The sequence below is a fragment of the Empidonax traillii genome, unplaced genomic scaffold (assembly GCF_003031625.1).
Source record: "Empidonax traillii isolate 1590-97213 ecotype Southwest subspecies unplaced genomic scaffold, ASM303162v1 scaffold540:size480560, whole genome shotgun sequence".
Taxonomy (NCBI): Eukaryota; Metazoa; Chordata; class Aves; order Passeriformes; family Tyrannidae; genus Empidonax; species Empidonax traillii.
In genome coordinates, this window is record NW_020955733.1 from 359105 (window position 1) to 384199 (window position 25095).

Here is a 25095-nt window from a genome sequence, read left to right on the forward strand (position 1 = left end):
TAACCCCCCCAGCCTCTCCTCCTGCACTGGGATGCAGTTTGGCTCAGCCACGTGGCTCAGCATCTCAATCACATTCTCAGATGGGTTCAGGCCATCTCAAAGAACCCTTTTTTTGGGTGGCAAACGTGGGAGACAAAGCCAGGGGGAGTCCAGCAATGTTCCTGTGCCTTCTTTTGGGGCAGGGAGTGATCTTCCACGTAGCCTTCAAGCAGCAGTGACACCTCTCAGAGCTGAAATACTGATCTTTGCCCCTGGGAACCGTCCCTGGCAACCTCTCCCTTCCCTATTGAACAAACCTCAGAGAAAAACAGGCTAAAATAAGAAGAATTTGTGTTGAGTTTTTTTTCCTCTCCAATGATTACTATTTCTTGGAGTTACCTGGGCTTTAAACATCTGCTTTTTTCCCCGTTGGAGAGCAAAGATTACCAGGTTTTAGTCAAAACTGGCATTCTGTAGTTATTTACTGGGACTTGAGGAGGGGAAAAAAACAGGAAAAAAAAAAAAAAAAAAAGGAGAAGTTGGAACCTAATTACACAGCAGATGCTGAGAGTGGTATTTATTCACCAAAACCACACAGGTCATTCATTAAAATCTCAGTTTTAATTAGCAAACACCTGTTTTGTGTTTGATTTTACACTGATACGTCCTGTCTGCAATTTGCTTCCTTCAGTAGCAGCAATTACATCTCCCTGACAGTAAAGAGGGACTGGAAGCAGAGCAGGGTCTCCAGTGCCCAAATCCCCCCACCCTGAGCTCAGCTCCAGCCCTGGCAGTGAACATCCCTTTGGGAATTGCCACATTTCTGGTTCCTGCAGTAGGATCTGAGGCTGAACCGGTGCCTGATGGGCTCCACTGACCCCCAGGCCTTTCCAGGGGTCAAGTTTTTCCCTTTAATTTGCCCACAGGGTATTCTGAGCTGGTAGGGACCCCCAGGGATCAGCAATGTCCACAACAACACGTCCATTCACAGCACTTTTTAATCTGGGGAGGAACACAGAACACCTGCTGGAACCCAACCAGCACCTTGCTGTCAGGCTTCACGGAACCAAGCACTTCAAAACTGCGTTTAACAGGACACTGAGCAATGAAAATGCCTTTTGATGACGATGCTGGGATGAACTGTGGTTTTTCTGGATGCAAATCAGGCATTATAATGAATTCCTGTTTGAAAATGGTTGTATTTGAAGCCTGTGTTCTACATCACAGGCACACATTGCACATTGTCCTCAAAGCACTCGATTTTCAAAAAAAAAAAAATGTTGGCACCCTCATAATCACTGCTCTGGAATTTTTTCAAAGCCCCTTAATCAATACTTGCCTCATCCTTTAAATAAGGATGAAATAATTCTCTAATTCAAAGAACAATGTGGCAATAAACCGATTACAATAATTAAAGTACTGCTGTAATAAGGGTCATCCAGAAAGGCAAGTGATTCAAGTGATACCTGTGATTATAAAATTATTATAATTCAGGGTATATTTTCTTCTGAAAACATTCCATGTCCTGCATTTGTGCCACTGCCTTCTCGTGTTCTCTTTCTTGCTGAGCACAGTCAGCTTCTCTCCCCTTCCACCACAGAAATCCACTGCAAAAGGAGGGAAAAAAATAAAATATTTCCCCTGGGGAAGGTGAAGAGATTTTGAAATAAAGGAACAAGCTAATTAAATTTAACTGTGTCATCCTGGGCAGGCTGAACACCATAATTAATTAATCCAGGCCTGGGCTGTCCTGGAGGGGCTGGTGCTGATAAATAGGCAGAGGCGTGTTGGGGGAGATGGGGGGCAGCTCCAGCCCTCCCTGGCAGGGTCACAGCTGCCACCCCCAGGACAGGGGTTCCCATTTAGGGGTGGTTTGCTGACTGACAAATGGGTGTCTCCAAAGCTTTTATGGTCCTGCTGCCAATAAATCACTCCGTTTGCAGAACCAGCCTTGTGGTTTTAGTGCCCCCTCAGCGTGTGATGCTTTAGGTTGCCCCATCAGCATAAACAAACTCCAGGGTTAGGACTGATGGTTCTTGCTCCCCCTGTCCCGTAAATCTCCCCCTGCAGCAGCTCAGCTGCGATAACCCTGCGGGGCTGGGCATGCCCTGGCACCCTCAGACAAAACCAGGGCAGAAATCCCCAGCCCAAAAAGCTTCGGGTGTTTCACGTGGAAAGCGCTCCCTGAGAAGTGGTGTCTGAGCCTGAGGATGACAAAGGAACATTTTAAACCCCTCTGCACCAGCCCAGCGGCCAGTTTGTGATGAATCTGTGAGAACGGAGTCCCTCCCCACAGATCCCACATCCACACACCCCATCCCACACTGCGAAGTTGCACCCACTCCAAGGATTCACTTTTTTTTCTGGTGGGGAAGTGGAAATAGCCCAGGGTTACACGGAGTAATTGGAGCTGCACAGCCCCAAAGCATCTCCCTGGAGAGTCACAGAAGGCTTGGGCTGCTTCCAAGTAAATCCTTTGCAGAGCTGGTTCACGGATTCTGAGCTGCTCAAACAACAGGCACAGGCACCTTCCTCGCTTTTTTTTTTCTTGTGCTTTCCCAACAAGATAAAATAAAATTAAAAACTGCACAAACAGAACCTTCTCAGGTAAGTATCAGTCAAGCAAGACTCCTTTAGGTTGATACTCAATAGCCCTGTCAGCTCAAAGCACTTTGGGTCACAGCAATTCCTCCCCCCAGGGATAACACAGAGTCTTAAGACGTGAACTACTCAAAACCAGGTCTGCTTTTAATCAGCTTTAATATCAAGAGCAGCAGCAGCAACCTCTCTGCTCGGGCCACAGATGACAGGTTTATTATCCTTCCTTTTGAAACTGATAAATTGGTTGAGACTTTGGGATGGCTTTTAGATACCGCCAAAATAAAAATAAAATTTAAAAAAAGGAAAAAAAAAAAAAAAAGGAGAAAAGGAAGAGAATAAGAAGGGAAGGGATAAAGAAAGTGGCTATCTTGTGAGATATTTAAAGCTTTGGAGGAAATCCAGACAGACAGACCAGTCGTGCTGCTGTCATCTTGGTTCTACCAGACCAGACAATATCAAAGGAGAGTATTTTGTTGTTTTCCCTGGGACGGCACGAAAGGAAACAAACAGGCCATGGAGGCAGTTTCTCCTGAGCAGACTTCACCCTGGGTGTTGGTGAATTATCCCTCCTTTTGCACGAGCCAGGGGGGAACGTGGCCACCAAAGCCATGGCAATGAATTAATAACCTGGCACTTGGGTGGTGTCGGGGAGGGGCAGGAAAGGGCATTTGTGCAGAGAGCAGAGCCCTGTCCTTCTCCCAGGAGCAATCTCATAATTTGGGTGTGAAGGGGGGGCTGCCCTGGGGTGGAACCCAGCGGAGGGCAAGGCTGGAGGGGAGGAAGCAGCAACTTCTGACAGAGAGCAAATATTTGCCTGGTGCGGCCCCGAAATAATCTACTCCTCTTTAACACCACAAACCAGGAACCCAAAACCCACGGCAGCTGTTTGATCAACATGTCTGAGCACAGGCAGGGAACATTTCCACACAAACCTGATAGAACCAAATAAAGTTTATGGACATAACCCTAATTAATTTAGTGTGTTTGGATTCCCCTCTCCAGCCTCTGCTGAGCAAACTGCAGCAGCTGCAGCTGGGTTGCAATGAGGAGCCAGTCGTGCCCAACGTTCTGTGGATCTCAGTTTGCAAATATTTGAGGCTCCTGCGTGGGAAGGTTGACACAGCGCTGCAATCAATTAAACCAACAAGCTCCAAGGGCACTATTGACTGGGAGCACGCTGAAGGGAATGGGCACAAAAATATGACACTCTTTTTTTTTTTTTTTTTTTTAATTTTATTTATTTTTTTAATCCTTTTTTTTTTGCCGTCAAGGAATCCACCGCCACGCTCCACTTGGGCCTTGATTTATTCGTGGCCAAATCCAACAGGCAGAACAAGTGGGGAAGGAATTAAAGGAGGTGCTGGATCGGAAATCACTCGGGCAGCTCTGGGAGCTGCTGGGCCAGCTGGAGATGAGCTGGGGGGAGGATGTGCCAAGATCTCCTTGTGTTCCTGAACCAGTCTCCAGATGACTAAATGCCAGATTTTCTTCGCTCAAAAAAAAAAAAAAAAAATCTGAACAACATTCAGATTGTGCTGGCCCGAAATATTGGCCTGAATTTCCTCTCTGGGCATTAATGGGAAGACAGAGATGGCTGCTGATTTTTTAATACAGTGTGCTCTGAGCCCTTGGTGCTGCAGAGCCCCAGGGGGGGCAGCTGTGGGTCTGGGGACTGATTTGGGATCCCAGAGCAATGGGCTGCATGGACTTCAGGAGGCTGGGAGGCCCTTGCTCATCCTGCAGGTGATGCAAGAACAGTTCCTGAGCCCAGCCAGGATTCCACCTGCACTCTGCACCAGCTGCCAGGCAGGAGGCAGGAAACATTCATCACTTCCCATCTTCTTTTTGTCATTCCTTTTTGTTCTGCGTCCCTGCTTTTTTGTGAATTGTGCAGCAAAGGATGTTTATATTTGTATTTACATGAATGTTATTAGAGGAAGCCCTGCCAGTTTGACATTGCATTTACCAGCAATCTCACACTTTCGCATTCAGACTTTTCTTCTCCCTCCCCCCTCCCCATTTTCTTTTCATCCTGGCTGAGGATGTGTCCTACTTTCTTGTTTAGAAGATGATATGCTTGCATTATGCATTCTAAATATAGGTTTTTGGTTGTATGTGTGTGTGGGTTTTTTTTTTTTTTAAAGGCAGGTTGACGTGGTCGTCAAACGAAATGTATTCAGAGCTCGTTTGCTGCCCCAAGGGAGCTGTGCTTAAAGAATTGCATTTCAGGGAAGGGCTAAAATATGATGGGCTGATGTGGAGAACGACAGTTTACCCTGTGTTGTGTTTTACAGCTGAAAGAGAAGCCAAGAGAGGTGTTTTTGTTACCATTTGGGACAGGCAGGGCCTTTGAGGAGAGGATGGAGGAGAGGGTGTTACCTACAGGGGACACTAAAAAACTTCCATGGGCTAAGTGGCCAGGTGGGAATTACACCCCCCTGCTCCCAGGGAGGTGGGAATTACATCCCCTCTGCTCTCCACCCACTTCATCAGCCATAACTGCACCAAGTGCTTCCCAACACCCTCCTCTGACGTTTCTCTGCTGAGGTTTTAACAGTTCCTCATTATTCCCCACGTGGAAATACCAGCCCTGGGTATTTTGGGAGTGCAGCTGGGACTCACAGCTTGAAGGTGAATCTCGGTGTCCTGAGTTACAGCCCTGCCTTGGGAATTAAATTAGCTTTTCATTTGAATGAAGGAGGAGACGAGAAGGGGCACAAACACAACAGAATGAAGCACTGGCTACTTTTCAATTCCAAGGCTTTGCTCCTGGGGCTCTTTCTGTTTAAGATTCCACGGCCAAATTTATCAGTAGTACAACACCATTGATTTCAGTGGACTTACAGCAGGATGAAGCTGGAAACACTCACTTATCATATCCCCCCTGTAATTTTTCCTCCATCAGGTAAAGCCCTGCTTAAGCAGCCAGGATATAGAGAATTGTTCCAGCCCCTCATCCTTGTGACATTTCATTAAGCTGGTCTTTTAAAGCTTATCATTAGAGTCTTGTTGGAAGAACTTAATTGCATCCTATTTTCCCCGACCGAAGATGCATTTGAGAAGTCAGCTTGCATTTTGATTTTTTTTTTCTTTAGTTTTTCAAGGTCTTTGTGCTGCACAGAATTTTAAGTTTCCCTCTCTCTGCTTCGCTCCCTCTTCACCTGGGGTTTGCAGAGCTCCTGCTACTCATAACTGTTAATATTCCTATTCCTTCCCAGTCTCTCAGTGGAATGGCAGACACAGCCACTGGAGCTGACCTGGGAAACGCCAGGTCTGTGCCTTTGCATAGGTGGAAAAGTGAAAAAAAAAAAAGGCCATAACCATAAAAATTATAGAAAATAGAGAATTCTTCCCTTTGCTGCATTGTCCTTCCCTTTAAACTACCCCAAAACAAGATGGAAAGCTCCAAACAGTTCTTTCCAAGTGCCACAGTGCTCCTCCCCTCCCAGTCCGAACCACGGGGGCAATGCAGAAAGTGATAACTATTTCCAGCTCCACAAAAGTGTGTACACACAACTAACAGAATCCTGTGAAGAGCCACCCACTGGAAATTGGGGTTTAAGGTGCTGTACAGGAGGCTTTGTCAGCTCTGTCACTCCACAGCACGCTGCTGCTTTTGGAGAGGATGGTCCTTAATGGCACTCATGGAGAAGAGAAGAGGGTTTGGGGGTTGTTTTGATGGGGTTTTTTTTGTCGTTCTGGTTTGGGTTTGGATGGGGGGTGTGACCCTGCTGGGGCTGGTTTGACCCCAGGCTCTCCCTCACCCCAAACCAGTGCCCTCCCAGTAACTCACCTCCCAAGGAATATTTTCACTTGGACCGTCACAAACCCTGCAAGAGTCCTTGAAACCCATTCAGCAAAACTTTACTACCTCTGGTAGCTCATACAGGGGAAAAAAAAAAAACCCTTCAGCAGTGTGGTATAAAACCAGCTGTATCACAACTCCTCGTGGCAGGACAGCCTGACCTGTCTGTCTTACCCTCCAGCACCCGGGGAACTTTGCCCAAATCCCTGTGTCTTGCCCTGGAGGGGCCCCTGCACCACTTCCCTTTCATTGTGCTGTGATTTAAAACTCTCTCTGTGTACCCAGACACTTCTGAGGGCTCCTGTGAGCTGCTCCTCCAGAAGGTGAACTGGCGCCGGAGGCTCTCTTGGAATTAGAGAAGCAAAGGGCAGAGCTGGTGATTCTGTGCAGGAAAAGCTGCCAGAGCTCACACACAGCACAGGGTGAGGGGAAACTCATCAGCATTAGAAACTCTGGGCTCTCCTGCTGCTGGCACAGAATGGGGAGGTCGAGACTGACCCAACAGAGGTCATTCCATCTGCACTGGGGAGAGCAGGATCAGCACCAGCCCCTCACTGGTCTGGGGCTTTTTGCCTGTGTTAATGGTCCCCAATTAGCTCCACTTTGTGCACACTGAGAGAAGAAATCGCTCTAGAGCAAGGCTGGAATAAAAACTTAACTCTCCCTTCCTGCCCCTCCAGTGAAGATCATTATTCCCCCGGAATAAAGGGCTGCAGATCACCCCAGAGGCTTCTGCCAGGGAGGGTTTTCCCCTTTCCCTGCAGCAGGAATGAGGGCTTAAGGCTCACTGGAGGTTTTAAGTCACAGAGACAAGGTTGGTGAGGTCACTACTGACACAGAATAAACACAAATATTTGTTGGAAAGCAACCAGAACGTCCAGCCTGGGGGAACTCACCCTGAGAACCAGGCACAGGCTGCTCAGAAGAATCACTTGCACCATCCCCCCCAGCGTGGCTTTCCAAGGAAAATTAAAAGGGAAAAACCTGTAAATGGAGGGAGGGGGGAGAGAATGTGAAACCAGCCCCGTGCTGCTGGTTTTTTTTCCCTCCCACTGGCTTCGAGTGCAACCTTGAGGGTGCTGCTGCTCTTTGAGATTCAGCGGCTCAGCTCACAAAATGAACCTGCCAGAGTTATCATAATGTCACTTATTTAGCTCGTTTCGCCAATAATTTGCCCGGTGTGCTTTGAAAGGCTCCAGTGGAACCCGTTTGGTGCCAGTTTTGATTTGTGGAAGTGCCACTGGGCAGGAGGGGGAGCTGCCTGTTGGACCCTCACGGGCATGGAATGTCCTGGCTCCAATAATTCAGGGGGTGGACTGTCAGCTGAGTTATATTGGCTTGGGCAAACCCAGGAGCTGACTGAGGAGCTGCTCTTTTCTTTTTTTAGTGTATATTTGGATTTCAGGGCACAGTTTGTACCAATGGCCAATGTGGGGTGAACAATAGTTCACAGGCAGGAAGATAAGAGGATTAATAGAGCAAAAAAATAACAGCATTCACTGTTATCTAAAGGTCAAGGAGAGCTATAAATTGCATTCACTTGGGGAAAAAGACAAGGACTCTAAAATAAAAAGGCAAATCCTTAAAATGCAGAACAAAGTTAGCTTAAGCAAGGCTAATTTTTATAGTAATGCAAGGTTCATAATTATGTCAGATTGTTATGGTCCATTATAGTCAAATTTTAAAATAACTCCCGATTTTCCGTGTGAAATGAAGCTGGGTCAAGAATTATTTCCTATTCTCTGACTACACTTGTGAACTAAAACCCTCTGTGCTGGCCCTGTCAGCTGGGATTTACTGGACAGCTGGAGACAGGCAGGATAATTCCTCTCACAGGCTGGATCTGCTGGGACATACGGATTCGATTTCCACTTCCCCAGGAAGAAAACTGGATTTCCACAGTGCATGCAGACTTTAAAGCAACCCAGCAGGTGTTTTAGACCAAGAATGGCTGCAAACTCCCCAAATACACTGACCCAGGAGTGTCAGGGGAAGCGGCTCCCGACACACGGACACTCTCTGGCCACCTCTCAGTCATCTCTGGCTGTTTGCACAGAACTTTGGGAATCACACGGTGGTTTTGGTTTTTTTTTTTGGGATTCAGGCCCAAGGGGGAGGAGGTGGTGCTGAGGTTGTCCCCCTGGATGCAGGGGCTGATCCATCACTCCCTGGCACTGGGATCCCTGCCAGCCCCGAGGATCTCTCTCCTCCAGACAGGAGGTCTCTTCCCTTGCAGTTCCTCATCAGATTATTATTCTCTCACTGTCCACTCCTTGGCCCACACTCCTGAATACCATTTATCCAGAGATAAGGACAGAAATGTGCTGCCCCTGAGTCCAGCTGATGCTTTAACATTCAGGGGGGATAATAACAAAATTAGAAAAGGCTACATTTTGTTTCCTTCCAAACCCCATGCTTTATCTTTGGCTTCTCAACAATTACTCCTTGTGGCAACTATTTTTGCATAAATCAGTGCATGATTTCTGCACTGAATGAACACCCCCTGCAAACCACCAGCAGATGCTACAGAGGAAACAGGAGGGAATTCCTGATTAATTACAGATGGAGCTGCTTTGGTCAGCTACAAATATCCAGTGAAAAATCACAGGCTGCTTAAATAACCCTCAGCATGTCTTGGGATGTGCTGGGGCTGTACCAGGGACAGCAGAGACAGCAAAAGATTCAACTCAGTGTTCTCTGAATCACTGAGTGAAAGTGGACTGGAACGAGCCAGTAACTCACTGGCCAGCACTGTCACATTCACAAAATGCATTTGTTAGAAGCTGAACCGGGCCAAATGCTGAATAAATTCAATAATCTCCCCCCTAAGTGCGTTAGTGCTGCCCAGCCATGATCTTGATAGATCGTGGTAGTTGCCCTCAAGCAATTAGTACCAGAACAATTGCTCAGATTCAATTGGAACAAAGCACTGGCACTTGGTAATTGGTTTACTCTAATGAGGGAAGGAGTTTCTGAGGAGGATATGGGCAATAAGAGCCGAAAAAAATACAATTTATGGTGCAGGGACAAAAATAAAGGGACTTTCAACAAGGCACACGAGGTCAGCTCCCAGTTACTTTGGTTCAGAGACCTCACAACAAGCCCACACTGAGGTGGTGAGCTCAGGATTGAGGTGATGAGCTCAGGATTGAGGTGGTGAGCTCAGGATTGAGGTGATGAGCTCAGGATTGAGGTGGTGAGCTCAGGATTGAGGTGATGAGCTCAGGATTGAGGTGATGAGCTCAGGATTGAGGTGGTGGACTCAGGATTGAGGTGATGAGCTCAGGACTGAGCTGTGCCTCTGCAGCACTTCAGAGCAGGGTTATTCTCCTGCCTTTCTGTGAATGAGAACTGCAACAAGCCTGTCCCAACCTTCCTTTTTAGCTTCATTAAATAATGAATCAGGATGAAAATGGATGTCCAAGAGCAAACTGAGCTCTGTTCCCATAAACCAGCAGAGGCAGTGTGATGGCTGACCCCAAGCAGCCCCAGGAACTGCCCGTGGCAGGAGGACACTCCAGATGGACTGAGACACCCAGCCAAGTTAAAATTTCATCTCTGTCACAAAAACAAGGCAAGAAAAGAAAAAAGCAAAAAGCAAATCAGTCCAGGTCTCATTTTCCTTTGTATTTTCATGCTGTGTCTCTGCTGAGGGTGTCAAACACCAGCCCAGAGCATCATCATCATCCCCCTGCAGTGACAGTCCCACCCCACAGCCCCAGGCTGGAGTCAGAGGACACCTCAGCACAGGGAAGGTTATCCCTTCTGGCCCCTGCTTTGCCTGGGCACAAATAATTGAATTACACGTCCTATTAGATCAGGAAATGGGAAGATCTCGGGCCGTGCAGCTCTCCCTGCTCAGCACCTGAACCCCAGCTCAGCCCTCACCTCGCAGCTGCAGCTCAGCAATTAGTTCCAGCAAAACTGTATTTGCTTATAGAACTAATTAGAGATCAAGAAAGTGGCTCACTTTTGATAATTACATGGTTGTGTCCCATCTATCAGCCACTGTTAAATTGTTGTTATATTAATGTAAAGCTTATAATCACGGCTGTTCTAAATTGAATAAATGTTCTTGCCAATTCTCTAATGCAATTAATTTACATAAAAGCCTCTGGAACTAAAATTGAAATGATATACATCTTTCCAAGGGTTTCATTTAAAACAAAGCTAAATAATAGAGAAATTATAGATCTTCTTTCTTTTCTCTTCACATTCTTATTTTGCTAAAGTTAATGGCCAAATAATCATTGAAATGTGCCTAAATCAGAGTTCCTCGGAATTGTTATACCAGGAGCTCATTTACATGTACAGCCATTCATTATTCAAGACATTAATATTTTAAACAGCCTGTTCCCAAGCCAAGGGAGATTCCAGATGATGGTGCAGGAGGTCAGAGGGAGCTCTATTCCCTCAGTCATCTGCATGTAAATGACACTCATCTGTTTATTTGGGCATTTGCATTTGGTGGGGAGCACTGCTGAGCCAGACCAGCCTGATCAAGGCCTTCCTGCTAAAGAAAGAAGAACTGTATTTACTAATCTACAACCCTGGGTGTTCATTCCACGGCTGCCCAAGGTGGGATTGAACGAGTTATCATCTGGAATTCAATGTCTGTCAAGCTTTGGGAGCTGCAGGTGAATTATTGCTTCCTTTGCTGAATTAATTAATCACTGCTGATATTACTGTCATTTCAGATTGTTCAAGAACATTTCCTTCACCTTCCCCATTCTTGTGTCCTCCAATCTCCTTCATGCTCAGATTCTGCTCTGCTCTGGGAGAAAATGTCATAAATTGATGCCATTGTAAAGATCAAAACTGGGCATGTATCCATCCGAGGGAGCTTTCCATGAATATAATTGTACCACCAGCCTTCCACCTACACCACTTACACTTTCATTTCTGAATCACAGAAAGGTCCCAGCGCCCACAATTCTCTTTAAATACATTTCATCTCCAGCTATTTAAAATCATTAATGATTTCCACTATTAAGTGATGCAGAGAGGCACTGTGGGGACTGGATCTCCTGCCTGGCTGCTGTGGATGGGAGATGTGTGGAAATGACACTGGTGTGAGACTGAATGACATCACCAACCCCTCTCTCAGGTTTTAAGGCTCTGCCTGACATTTATATCTCTTTTTTTTTTTTTTTTTTTTCATGGCCTGGCACAGTTGTTCAAGGAGAGAAGTTGACTCAAGAGATGGAGGGCAAATAGAGCTGAGCTTTAACTTCCCTGAATTTCCCTGCATTTACTGCCCTGCCATTCAACGAGGGGACGGCCAGCCCATAATTTATGGTGTCGTGCTCATCAAAAGGAGTTTGTACTAATGCAATAAAGGGCTCAGAGGACCAGCAGCTCTAATAAAATGAGAATTAACAACAGAGCAGGATAAAGAGGGGAGGGAGGAGAAGAGACAGTCGTTAAATCAGTAGCACCAAGTCTGGCTGAGATGAGCTCCAGTCAATAGTGATATAAAGTTTTATACTGGCTGAGGGGTGGGAGATGTCAACACCTGGGTGCAGGTGAAGGGAGAGCCAGGAAGGGGGGATGGATTCCCAGGGACAGGGGAAGAGTGACTCCTTCTGTGATCACTGACAGCCCCCTGCCAGCTGATGAACTGCAGGGACTCCCTAAGAAGACAGATCCAGTGCTCCATCACATCCCTTCCTCTGGGCTGCTCCTCCTGTTTGTTGTGTGATTTATAATTTCAGCTTGGTTTAATTGGAGGCTGGGGAGACAAGTGGCTGCAGGTACAAATGAACCTCCTGGCTCCCCTTCCCTCCCAGCTCCAAATCCAGCACAGCTCTGAGTGATTTGTGGCTGAAAAAATCAAATGAGAAAAAAAGAAAACACCTTCAAACAAGCTCGGAGTAACTTGGAGCCACTTGACTTTCTGGATCTGTATTTCAGATTTTGGCCTTAAAGCATTGATGAAAGTTTAAGCCCCCAAGTCCCCAGGATTTTTCCATACCTGTGCTACTGATACAATCAAAGGGTTGCAGTTGGACTGGTTAACTTGAGCCAAAAGGGCTCAAGTTAAACCATTTATGTCCAGACCAGACATTGTGTTATCCCTTGGCACGGGTGTCCATGCATTTCTAGAACAGAACTAATAGCAGGAAGTAAAATGGGCCTTCACTTCAATTCCATTTCAGCTACTGAGGTGTTAAAAGTAAAATTAGTAATGGTTTTTAACCAAATATTATTGCAATTGTTTCCCTGCAAACGGCAGGCACAGGAAAAGGTGGAAGCAGAAAGAGGGCTGCCCATGTTTTATTTTCTACAGCCCAGAAAATGATAGCACAGCTAATGAAATGAGGGTGTCCTACACGAGCTCCAACACTGTATAAATCATGAATTATACATCAGGCAAAAATGAGAAACTGCAATAGAATCAAACCTATATGGGAATAAATAAAACATAACAGCAGAGCTGCAATCATGTTTGCTCTGTTGATAAAACTGTGTTTGTGTTTGCAGGAGGAGGAGGGAGGAACTTCCCCAGTAAATGATTGTAAAAGCATTAATAATAATGAGACAGACACGGCGAGGCAAGGAAAAGGGTAATTAGCTAATGAGCTTCGGGTTCAGGGAAGGGGTTTGGAGGGTGGGGAAGGCTGGAGAGCTGGAAAGGGTGTCGTGAGTGGATCTTTGGGATGGATGGAAAGCACCCCCTGCCTGGCTGGGCAGGGCTGGATCACACCCTGGTACCCTCCAGATCCTGTCCATGGATCGGCTCTGGCTGAGGAAATAACAACTGGGAGGGATCTCATCCTGATCTTGGCTCCCAGGGGGTTCAATCCCTGCTCTGCTGGGGTGGGACCATCAGCCAAGCTCAGCACAGGCTCAGCCCCGAGCTACCAAACACCAAACCCCACGTGTGTTTGGTGGAGCTCCAAAGAAAACACTCAAGGACAAAGACTCCACTCCAGCAGTCCCTGTAATGATCCCAGTGTTTCAAAGGAAATCTCTTACCCCTAAGATTACTATTAACATTTTATGCAAATTGGATGAATCTCTCTCTTTCTTTCTTTCTTTTTTTTTTTTTTTTTAAGGCTCAGAATAATCTATGCATATCTTTATATTACTTCTCAGAGCCATTAGCCAAGATGAGTTCATATTTTTATTCCCTTTGCACACTGAACACATTTCATTTCTTTGGGGTGGCAGCTTTTATTATTTAAGTCAGCAAAACCTGATGACTCCCATTACCTGCTCCCTCTGTTTTCTCTGTTCCAACCACACGTGATTAACGACTCAAAATCAAGGCTGGGATTGCTCTCACCTTCTTTGCATTTTCAAACAAAATTCAAAATAACTGATCAGAATAACTCAGATTACCAAAGAAACAACAAGTAACTTATTGAAACCTGTTCAGCAAAACGTGTGTTGTTCTATTTTACCTCAAAGTTTCAGCTCAACAAAGAGAAGCTTTGGCTTCCTTACAAACCAGTTAAGGGATGACTGGATAACACTCCTGAAAGTACCAGTGTGGGGCACAGAAATACCACAGCAGCTGAAAGACACGGGAAGTAGGAAAAACTGAATGGTGAATAAATCCAGATGAAGGGGAAGGCAGCAGAAGTGACCCAGAGGTCGGAGCTGCAGCACTGGCAGCTGCTCACCAGCCTCAGCTGCCCTTCAGCAGAGCCTCTGCCTCCTGCAGAACCCCCCATAAATATTCACAAGCCTGTGCAGCAGCAGGAAAGGGCCTTTAATTGAATTCTGAACCTGCAAGAGGGCGAGCTCTGCGGAGCTGCTGGGAGGGAAGGGCTGTCCTGCCCACGAGCAGCGCTTGCTGCTGGCTCCCAGCTCCAGGGGAGCAGCATCCCACTGGATAACCCCCTCAAACAGCACCAGGGGACAAGCACAGGCCCTGCATTTCCCTTCCCAAACCTCCAGCAGGACGCTGGGACTCAGGAGCTTCGTGGGCACTTCAACCCTGAGCCCCACTGAGGTTTTTGTCCTGTGGGAACACCCCCAGGAATTCTTCCCCACCCCAGAAGACAACAGGGAAGAGGCAAAGACGTGGAGAAGGGAGGTCATGTCCTGTCGCCAAGGCGGATTTGGGGCACCCAGAGCTCAGCTGTGCCCTTGCCCAGCCCCATCCTCTGCCAGGGGTTCCCAGGGAAGGACGAGCCCATCTCCAGGTGGGGCAGCTCCTGATGTTCTCTGCTCAACGATTCAGACCCTGGGATTGAGTGTGAGTTGTGACTTCTCACATTTAATGAAGTGAAACCCTCCTGGCCCACTGTGAGATGCAGGCAGGGCTGAGAACCCGGTGATTTACAGCATTTGTGACCTTATTACAATGTTCTCTTTGCTTCACTGCTCTCCAGGCCTAACAGGAGCTGTTATCGAGGGCCCCGTGGAAACACTCCTTATTATTTATAATTGGATGTAAAAGAGCCTTATCTGGGAAAAAAAAAAAAAAAACAAAACCACCAAAACATATCTTAAAAACGTAATTTTATGCTAACTTGAAACAGCATAGAAAAACAAGATGCTCCTGAAGAGTGATATTCATGTCAGTGATGCTGCTGAACTCTGCTGTCCCCCCCACGAAGTTGCTTCCCCAGTGCAGGTTGTTGAAAGACAGGAGGCTGAACTTGGTGTGTGAATCCAACACTGTCCCAAACCTCCACGCTGAAATGCCACAGTTTATGAGTAATCTTTTTCCCCTAATAGTCAGGCTTAAATTGGCTTAATTGTATGAGATACAGCCTTAGCAATTTCCTTTTGTGATTTATAGGATTAAAACCTGTTTTCCTGCTGGCAGGCAACAGTGTTTACCAGCCTCTCATCTCCTGTTCCCATTCCATTCAGGCAGAGTGATCTGGCATTATTAAAATTGGATTGTTTCCTTATCCCCATTAAACAAAAGGTGATTTGGTACCAAGTGTTAAAATATTATTGCTTGTGTTTCCCCCTGTCCATCAAACCTCCAAGCCTGCACCAGGGGCTGGGATTCGGCAGCGAGCAGAGACATCCAGCCCTGCTCTGCTCTGCCTTTGTTTGAAGACATTTTACATTTCAGAATTTGGGACTGTTTAGCACTTCAGCATTTTGATTTTCAGTATTTTTTTTTGCCTCCTTGCTAGCACAGGGCAGAGGGGCTGCACGTGCTGTCCCGGGACTCCAACCCGCCAGCAGAGCGGGAGAGCTGTGACCACTGAACGACTGCTGGTGCTTCCCACCTCAGAACAAGGGGTCACACAGCACCTGGGACATGCCAGAACCTTGTTTGTGTGGCATTAGGAGCAGCAGAGCCCTAATCAGAAGCCACACACGCGAGGCATGGAGAGGCACCGGGAGCAGCAGCGCCAGGGGGAAGGGGCAGGGGCTGCAGGGGGAAGGGGGAGGAAAAATCAATCTTCTGCTGTGACATGATATCCCTTTGATCAAACTAATCTCTCCATACTTCTCTTCCCTCCCGTTGTTGCTGTGAACAACTTTTTGCCTCCGGGGGATAAAAAAGGGAGATGGAGAGACAGGGACGGATCGTGGCATTTGAAACCAAGCAGAGAAGCACGAAGAGGCTCCGCTGGGATGGGGACCACGAGGGGTTTAACTCTGCATCCACTCCCACTCTGGGCCAGGTCCTGGACTCGTTTCATGGAGACACAGCGAGGAGAAGAACCTGTTTTAGGAGGGCGGGAGGAAAGGGTGCACCTTACATGGTGGATTGATTCTCATTTCCTCCCGTGGGAGTAATTCCCAAGGAGCCAAACTCCTTTATGGTTTTTTGCTGCTATTTAAACTGCTTGTCCTTCAGCCTGGGAGAGCTGCCCATCACCTTCAGGTGCTGTGTTGTGGCTCCCTTTTGGCCTCCAGGTACTGGTGTTTTACAAATCATAACAGGAGAACTGATATTTATTCACCAGAGATGTTCTTCAATAACTTAAGGATCTGCCACCACAGTCCAGATGAGCTTGTGAAGTGATGCACAAGGAGAAATCTGATCTTGGCAAATTAGATAACAAAGAGCAGTACTAACTGAGTTTCAGATCTCCTGAAAATCTGCATCAAGAACAGCTTTTTAGCCTGACACATCTGCAGCAAACTCACCCTCTCACCAATGTCCCTCTCACAAGTGAGGGTAAATAAATAGCAAGGAAACTCTGCTAAGAATTTTATTGATTTAGTTTTCACTCCTCTGAAGCTGGTGGAGGAGTGCCAGGATTTCTCTGTTGTAAGGGTAATTTTTGAAGCCTTTTTGCCCAGAGGTTTCAAGTTTCTCATAATTCCTGCAGATTTTGGAATCGGGGACGTTATTGATACCAGAATATCTTATTAGCAATAAAAGTATATTACCTATAATTGAATAGCTTCTCAATTAACTAGCTGGAGAGCCAGCAAAAACAACCAATTCCCTCTGATGCTCCCTCAGCAGGAGGCTTTGGAATTGCCAGCGAGTCAATTAACGTCCTTCTACCCCGATGATAAATAAGGGCATAAAATGCACGAGATTGGAATCAGCCAGTACTGGCTCCGTGGAAAATGAAGGCAGGAGTCAAACAATACAGAAGAAAGTAGTGTTAAATATATAATTTCTATTTGAAACACAGCCACAGCAGGTTGCAGATGCAAGTGGAGAAGACAGGGGCATTATTCCCTAACACTGCAATGCCTGATGGAGCTCTGGCCATCTCAGGGGTTCCAGCAGTGGCAGAGAGGAACTGAACTCAGGCAGTGAGAACCCCGAGCTACCTGTGTTTTGTTTGCTCAGTTCCCTCCGTGAGATGAACTGGCAAGCATTTATTACTCCAGGAAATATATCCCTGGCATTTAAAAAGTCAGCTTGCATCAGTGGCAGCTAAACAAGGCACCGTGCTCGGCGAGAGCCGTGGAACTGGGTAATTCTAATTGCAAATCAGGATCTTTGCCTCCTCAGGAAGCAGGTTGAAGTTTGTCCAAGGTAATGAAGCAGGGGGCTGAAGATCAGCCGTGGAACAAATTGCATTAAGTGAAATCAGGCAGTTGTCTGTTCTGATTTCCCTCCTTGGAAAAGCTTTGTGCCACCCGGTCCCTGTGGCTGATCTCAGTTATTATCCATCCTGCTCCATGAAGAGAAAAAAAAATTAAGTGATTGAGGACAAATATTACAATCAGCTTCCATTCATTCATCCCTCAGAGCCCGACAGTGCTTTATCCCAAATTTTCCCATCCCTTGGATAAACAACATGGAAACAGGGAGGGCAGGTTGTTGCCAGGGAACTTGGAGCATCGGGATGGAGGAGGCAGCGTGACCTTTGCCTCTGGAGATGATGTGCACAGCCTATTTATATGCACAGCTGTACAAATTGCTGGAGTTTAATGTTAAATTCCACGGAAAAATCATCTTTGCTGCTGCTGCTTTTGAGGAAAGGACGGGCTCTAAATATTTAATGGGCTCCCTCGCCGGGCAGGCGTCGCTGGAGTTACATAAGTGAGCAGCAGAGATCTCTTTCAAGGCTCTGGCCCCGAGCACTTGGCAGGTTCTCCTGGAATGAAAGTGAGAGAGCTCTGTCAAATCCCGGGCAGCAAAAGGGTGAGGAGCATCTGGGAGGTGCAGCAAAACCCCTGCCCACACCTGCCCCTGCTGCCAGCAGCGTTCCCTCCTCCTGCTCCAGCGCATTCCCAGCTTGTTGGTTTGTTTAGGTTGGTTTTTTGTTTGTTTGTTTAATTCCTAAAAGGCCCTTTCCCCACAGGAGTTTCCCCTGGAAATGAAAAAGCCACTTCCTGCTGATGAAAGTTTGGAATTAAAATTGAAGGCAACCGGAGTTAAAAACACAAGGCCCTGGGCACGTTAGGGATCTTCATCTGAAAGGTTTAAAAACAGCCCAGGAGTTGTGCAGGATTCTTTGGGCAGGTCCTTGGGATTGGACAGTGATTTATACCAGCTGGAGACCTGACCTGAGACAATGTTCTTGAAAAACAGGGGGAGGTTTTAATGCCTGAATAAACAAGAACAGCACAGAAGCTACAATGCCTGGTGGTTGTGAGGCTGGTCTAAATAAAAAGTGTTTAGGCAACCAGAACACCCCAGAAAGAGGGAAAGACACTTAAACTTGTTATTAATTTGCATATCTAGAGGAACTTCATATGTGAGACAAATAATTCAGGGCCACAGGCACCGAGCAGAGCATTCTGTAGTAAAAGGAGGATATTTATTGCCAGTGCTGAAGGATATAAAGTTATTTGAAAGGCATAGACTTCTTTTCAGGCAATAGGGATTTATATTGGGTTTATATTCTCACAGCCTGGACAGATCAATCATCCTTGGGAAGAAGAATTTACATGATTCAGCATTACTGGGTCTAATAGTTCAGTGCAGAGGGGCTGGGGGATCCTGTTCACCTCAGGACTGGAGAAACAACACGTTTCTGGAAGGGCAGGGCTTGGGTTATGAGCAATAAGCCCAATTTTCCAAAGCTGACGGGTATTTGGTGGGCCCAGGCTGGGTTTGAACACCAAATCACATCAGCACTTCTGGAATTCCCCCACTGGAGCTCTCCTGAGCCTGTCCTACAGCTCAGGCATTCAGGGAAAGGATTGTTTCTCACTGTATTTAGACAATTAGAGACACAGACAGGCACTAATGGAATTTTCTCAAGTTTTTAAGCACATTAATTTGCCTTGAATCACTGAGCACCAAACCCTGGAACGGAGTGAAAGCCCTGTCCATGCCCACATAGGTTTTATTCAGTAGAGGTGAATGATATTTTACCTCATTTTAGTAAACTGTGGCTCCCTCCAAGACAAGCTTAAACCTTCACTTTGCACCTTCAGAGGCTTGTGCCCAGCCTTGCTCTGCTTCAAGCACTTCACTGCTGACAGGAGTTGGGGAATTGGAGTGGAAAACACAGCTCCTGGTAAAGAGCTCATTGTTATTCTGTTATTTTTTTTCAATATTGCTCTCAATTTACCAAGGGCCCTAATTTCCCTATCAGTGATGGTGCTTTGAGCACATCCAGTTTGACTCCTCACTTACACCTGCCAGAGATCAGCATTAAACAGCTCCAAAAAAAAAAAGAAAAAGGAAAAGAAAAAAAACCCTCTTGTGATTCCCAAAAGCCAAACAAAAGCAGCCCAGATATGGGAAACCACGTGAAAACAAGAGCTATGGGGATGGGAGAAAATGCCAAGGAGCAACGAGGCCAAAATCCAGGGAACGGGATTTCCACCCACTTTCTAACTGAGCTGCACGTGGACCTGTCCCTCCTGCTTCTTTATGAGGTCAGGGCAAACCAAAAACACCTCGAGAAAAGAGGGGAAATAAATAAAGCCCAGTTTGTTGCAGCAAACAAGCCCTGAGGGGGAATTTGGGGTCTGTGCTGCTCAAAGCCACTTTGTGGTACATCACGGACCTGCTTCTGCCCCAGACACCCCCACCCCAATGAAGTTTCCAGGGGTGGAGAATTTGATCCTGAGCTCTCCATTTAATCACAATTCCTTCCCAAGCAGCGATTCAGCTCGTATGGAACATAAGGAATGCTGTTGAGCTCTGAGGATTGGTGCAGTGGCTGATTCCATCAGCCCTGAGCCGTTCCCTGCCAGCTGCTCCAGCTCCAGCCACACCTGACGGGGCCAGGAGTGGGGAGAAAAATGCTCTGGGGGGCTCTGTACCTGACAAAACCTAACCATGGAGAGAGAGGGAAGAGAAATATTCTAATAATCACTTAAGTTAATACATATTCTGTTTGGAGTATCCTCAGAACAAAATGTTTCTCACCAGTCTGTAATAATTTAAAGAGCTGAAGAAGATCATTGCTTAGGAAAAGAGTTGGGGTTACTTCACACTGAGATGTTCCATTTTCAATCCTACTCCCTTTTGCTTCCCGTTAGTCACCAGTTCCTCAGTCCACGTGGAATATTCCAGCCTTGCTGGGAAAAAAAAAAACAAAAAAACAAAAACAAACCACGAAACCACCAAAGAATCAACAACCTAATTCTAGAGTCAACTCATGGTCATATTTTCTCTCAGCAACATTCCTGGAACAGAACAGCCCCATCTGTGGAAGATGCAGTCGGTGCAGATAAACACAAGCTGTGATCCTGCAGCACTTCGGGTCCTGCCTCCTCACAGCTATTGCAGGGCAGGGAGGGAGAGCTGCAGCAAATCTGCACATGCAAATAAGAACTCAAAAATGGCCCTGCTTCAGAGAAATGTCCTGTTCAAGAGAGCACACGAGCGTCCTTAATTTCAGTCTCGTGTGTTCGTTACACAAGCAAAGCACCGGATTACAATCTCCGTTCAAAACCAGCCTTTTTTAGGGCTTGTTTTCCTCTGCAGATTCCAAGTGCTGGGCAAAGTCAAGAGTGACTGTACAATTATTCTTCCTTTTTTTTCCATCAGGACTCTTCGTTTGATCCTTCCTGGCTCCTGCCCAGCAAACCTGGCAGATGTTGTAATTTGCACCTGGTTGGCTGGTGCTGGAAAAGCCCCCGTTACCTTTGGATAAACAGAAGGAAAGATGTCTTTAGTGCCTTTGATGAATTCCACCAACTTTTCCCACCCATTAACTCTTCCAGCTGGTGGCTGCCAGGGAGCAGAAATGCACTGGAGAAGCTGCTGACAGTCCCAAAGTGGGAGCAGGAGACACAAGAGCAGCACACACAGAGCTGGGTGACCTCGGGCTGGAGCCCTGATGGGCACAAACAGCCCCTGGCACTGCTCCCTCCCTCCTTCCCTCCCTCCCAGGGCGTTCAAACTCGGCCACCCTTCCCCATCTGTTCTCACGTTTCTTCTCCTCCCGCAGGAATGGACTGGCAGAAGTTCTCCTGCCTCCACCGAGAGGCATCAAATGCCAACAGGTGCCCCCCCCGAAGCGGGAGATGGGAGTTCAGGAGTGGCAAAGCCCGGGGAGAGGCTGCCTTGGACCCACAGAAAAACCTCCAAGCCCTTTCTTCAAACCTAAGCTCGGTTTTCTGATGACCTCCAGTGTTGACTCATCCCCCAGGGCTCTCACTCCTGCTTCCAGGCAGTCGTGTTGTTCTCAGGGATGTGGCTTTGCCCTTCCTGGGATTCACAATCAGGTTGTTGTTTTTTTTTTCTGGTTTCAACGTGCAGAGCTGGTGACTCTTCCGGAGGTGGGAGTGTTGCTCCTGTGGCATTTACTCAGACAGTAAAGAGATTAACAAGAGAGAACAGAAATTATCTCAGCTTTTCAGCACCAAAAGATCCTCCCCCCCCTCCCCAATTTCCTTAATAATAAACACATCTCAAAATAAACTTGAGGGGGTGGCAAGAATAGAAGAAACGTGAGTGGTTCAGCTGCAAGTTCGGGAGGAAAATGGATTTGATTTGTCCTGAAACTTCTGGAAAAGACAAGGACGTGCATTTTCTTGTTTTGCTCAGCCTGGGCTCGTTTGTTTGTTTTTTTTCTGAAGCAGAGAAGTGCCAGAATAGCAGGGGATATAATCAGAGCCTCCATCCCTTCCACATCTCTCTCATTGCTTGCACTAACCAGCCCTGTCAGATGAGAACGTTCCTTTACCTGCAGTACCAGGGTGAGAGGGAAAGTTGAGCAGTAGAGAAATTTAAGTGGCAACAAGAGAAAGTGGAGCTGGGAAGTGCAAAGGAGTCAGGCAGGGAGGAGGGGAGGGGGGAAAAAAAGGCAAGACAAGAAGGCAGAGATCAGGACCTGTTTTCATTCAGTGCTTCCCAATTAAAGGGATTTTTCTTAGAAGGAAACCCTCTCTCCCTGGAACACATTCTTTGTTCTCAGCGTTCTGGGAAGGCAAATCGAAGGCTCACGGGGTAAAATTTTACTTCATGGTAAAATTACACCCAATTTTCCCCACACAACAGTAACAACACAGTCCCTCACAGTTTTCAAATCAATTTTCCCTTCCCTTCCACTGAGTTAAGCAGCAAAGGTTTCACGATTTGTGATGTTTTGGTTTGGTTTTTTAAGATTCCCACTTAACCCTGACCAGCTCCTCCCTGAATGATCACACCATCCCTGTTTCTCCTCCGTGGAGATACCCATGGAGGTGTTCCACAGGTGTCTCTGCAGGTGTCAGCAGGCCTTTCCCAACCAGAACTCCCCCGTTTTCACCAGCCACAGTTGATGTGTTCCAGCCACAGGGAGGAGCTGGAAAAAGCAAATCCTGGCTTGTGTCAAATCCCGGCTGGAAAACTCCGACAGGAGAGGAAAAGCTGCAAAAAAAAAAAAAAAAAAAAAAAAAAAAAAAAAAAAAAAAAAAAGCCCCTGCCATGAAAATGCTCCTCGAGTCGCAGAATTTCGGGGGAGTGTCGATCTCACCTCCCCTCGTGCTCCAACAGCCTTTTCACTGCCCAACCCGATAAAAACATCTTCCAGACCCCAAAGCACGAGCTGACCTCAAGACCAGTGACTGGATTTGGGTTCTTCCCACAGAGGTGTTAAGGAGGAGCAGAAGGAAGAGATTTTCCTCACTGTTTCCCCCAGGGGTTGTTTTGTTTTTTTTTTTCATCCAGAAAATCCAAATTCCTCCTGCCAAACGTGGGCAGCTGTTTGCTGCCAAACCTGCCACAGCAAACAGGAGTGAGGCCGCAGAATAAATTTATTTCAGGCCACAGAACTTGGAAGACACTTAAGCAATGGTGGGAAAATGAAAACACAGTTGAATTTGCAGTGCCAGGGGCAGTTTTTATGGGGGTTCTGCCATAAAGAACAAGGAAAAAAAAAATCTACACAATCCCAGAAGTACAAGCAGGCAAAGAGTGCTGGCAAATTGTCCTTTATAAGGGATGAGAGATTTCAGAGCAATCTGAGAGCGCTGCCAAAAGAGCCCTGGCTGGAGCTGTGTCATCAAATCAATCCAAACAAATACCCTTTTAAGTATCACTCGGGTCCCCAAGCTGCAGACTTCATAACTCAAGTTTATTTTTAGCAACTTATTTGCAGAGGTACAAATAAACCCCCCCCCCCCGGTGTTTGGAGAGCTGAGGAGGGAATTTATCAGCATCGGCTTCTACCTGAACTCAGGGAGCAAATATTTACTGGGAGTGATCTCTGGGACAGGCAGGAGCTCTGCCACGGGGTTCTGGAGGGAATCCACGGGATAAAGCATGGCTACAGCAGCTTTGGGGTTTGGTGGGGTGTTTTGGTTTTTTTGGTTTTTTTTTTTTTGTTTTTTTTTTCTTTTTTTTCCCCCAACCTTTAAAATGCTTTAAGCTCTGCCACGTGGGTGTTTTAATGCAAAGCTTTCAGTCTGTCACTCTTTCATCTCCGTGTCACTCACGTGCGTTTATGTCACCTACCCCCAGCAATCTGCGAGCGAAGTGTTCACACTTAGAGGCTCCACCTCTTAATTAACCTGTACATATATTTAGTGTAGGGTAATTTTTTTTTTTTTTTCTTTTTTTTTTCACATGGAGCTTTCAGCTGTCTGCAGCACGTGGCACTCAAAACTCCAGCAATATTCTGAGTGTCAGGGCTTGTCAGGATGATTAACAATAGGTATTTGAAAAGAAAACAGGAGGTAGTTAAGACCTGCTCTTGGAATATGATTTATGGAGGTGTTTTATGGCAGAGCCACGACTTTTGAGACAAAACCAGCACACATTCAGCAACCTGAAACTGGGGGGGTGCTGGGCCAAGCACATTGATTTTTTTGCTGCGAGATTCTGCCCTTTTATTTTGCAAAGTTAGTTAAAGTCAATGAGAAATGATAAAGAATATTGTCCTTTTTAAAGACGAGGAGCATTTAGGGGAGAACTCAGCCCCAGCTGTCCCAAGGATTTCTGCTGAAGCCCAGCAGATGATTTATGGCTGTGAGTGATGAGCTGCATGCAGGCGGGTGAGGGTGGTTATGTTGAAACCCCTTAGCTTAAGAAACATTATTGCACAAGGATTGATTCACAGTGGGTTTGTTTCCTCTGTATAAAGCCTCTTTACCAGGGGACTCCAGCCCCTTGGATTTGAACCATTATCTCCTTTATTACCCCCTTTTTCCCCCCTGGTTCCACTGGCCCAAGGCCCTGGGGGGGCGTGGGGTGTCCCTGACACCCCAAGGGATGCTGCAAGCCCGGGAAAGCAGCAAATAAAGAGCTCTGTGGTGGCTGCAGATGCTGCTCCCAGCTGGGACACGGTGGGCAAAGGGCCACAAACGTGGAGCAGAACCACAGCACGGCCAGCTGGGAGATTATCCCAGCCTGAAATGGCCCAACTGTCCAAAGCAGCTGTGAAAACATCTACCTGACTCACATCTGCCTTTGTCCCACAGCATTACCTTGCAGGGGGGCTGTGCTTTATTTGTGTTCCCAGTTTATCACCTCTTGCTGAAGGCAGAATTCACACTGGATGGCCTGTTCTGGTCCCTCCCCAGCTTTCCATCCTCCTGCCCCCTCCCCACCGTCTTCCCTCCCTGTCATGTCCACATCAGGAGTGCAATTGGAAAGGGGATCTCAGAGGAGCTGCCTGTCAGGCCTGTCTGCTTGGAGATCAGCTCTGCTGCTTAAAGTGGGAAGGAGTGATTCCTGGGAGGAAATATTGCTATATTGCTGTTAAGCAGAGCAACTCTATCCAGCTGGTGAATATGACAGAGATCTATCAAAATAAATAAGAAATAAATATTAAGCCATCAAGCCTTACAAGACCACTTGGGTAGCAGGGGAGAATAAGGCTCAGAATATAAAGGAGATTCATTTTTTTAACAGATAGAGGCATCTACGTGCAAAACAGCCCAGAGAAGTTTTCGTGGATTGGGGCTGAAACACCGACGTGTTCCTGAGGCAC

The 25095-nt window shown here is 46.8% G+C and overlaps 1 protein-coding gene across 1 annotated transcript in view; it reads right to left on the bottom strand.

The window, feature by feature from the left end:
- The window catches only part of UNC5D (unc-5 netrin receptor D), a 197379-nt gene that overhangs the window by 112009 nt on the left and 60275 nt on the right, over nt 1–25095 (bottom strand). The gene's annotated exons all lie outside the window — the stretch shown is intronic.